This window comes from Tupaia chinensis, unplaced genomic scaffold, assembly GCF_000334495.1.
Source record: "Tupaia chinensis unplaced genomic scaffold, TupChi_1.0 Scaffold133085_1, whole genome shotgun sequence".
NCBI lineage: Eukaryota > Metazoa > Chordata > Mammalia > Scandentia > Tupaiidae > Tupaia > Tupaia belangeri.
The window spans coordinates 1-888 of NW_006193369.1; the positions used below are offsets into that span (position 1 = coordinate 1).

Sequence of the window (888 nt, forward strand, 5' to 3'; positions counted from 1 at the left end):
ATAGGCTCCCTCCTGGCCCCGCCTCTTATATCTTCAGCTCCTCCTGGCCCCGCCCCTACAGGCTCCGCCCCTTACTGCCCCGCCCACTTCATGCCTCCTGATGAGATGCCCTTTTGGTAGACCGTCTACGCCTAGGCTCCTCTCGGCCACCTGTCTCTTATCCCACCCCGCTTTCCTGCCTCTGTCCCCTGCAGGCCTCGCCCCACCCCTCGCGGTCTCCTGTCCAGCCCCGGTCCCTGCTCACAAGGCTCGTAGTAGTCGTAGATGGTGACTTCGGCAGCCTGCAAGAACTCGGTCTCCAGCATCTTGTGCACCCGGAATCCCAGCACCGTGTTCTCCTTGTGGGAGAGCTGGAGGAGGAGGAGTCCTGCCTGAGCTGACCAAGGCCCCTGGCCATGGGGCACTGACCTCATGGTGGTGACCCCAGGGCTTTGGCCTGGGACATTGGCCCTGACTTACTGACCACATGGGCTTGACTGTAGGCGTCTAAGCCAGAGGAGCTTAGAGGGCCTGGTTTGAGTGAGTGCAAACTGCCCCAGGGACTGATGGCTCCCCGCTCCACCCCTCGGGGCTGCCCACGGGGGTCCAGCAAAGGGCACCCAGCCTTCCTCACGCTGTCCAGGTAGAGGACCACGGTGCTGTCGCTGGAGCTGGTCTTGGTCTCGAACTGGAAGGCGTACCTCTCCACATCGCTGGTGATCTGGGACAGAGGGCGACGATTGGGGGAGCAGAGAGTCCCTCGAAGGGCCCTGCCCTGGGGACTCAGGTCGGTGTGAACTCTCTCTCAGCCCTTGTCCAGTCAGACCCACTGTCCGGGAAACCGAGGCCCAAGCCCAGCAAGGACTTGGCTAAGATCATACAAGAAGTCAGCTAGAAGTGACCATGCAC

The 888-nt window shown here is 62.2% G+C and overlaps 1 long non-coding RNA gene across 1 annotated transcript; it reads right to left on the reverse strand.

Moving 5' to 3' along the window:
• Positions 1 to 849, reverse strand: LOC106736270 (uncharacterized). The gene is made up of 2 exons (XR_001371322.2): positions 614 to 849; positions 1 to 350 (listed from the first exon to the last, which is right to left on the reverse strand). It is a non-coding gene; the product is annotated as an uncharacterized LOC106736270 (long non-coding RNA).
• Positions 850 to 888: the final 39 nt, after the last annotated feature.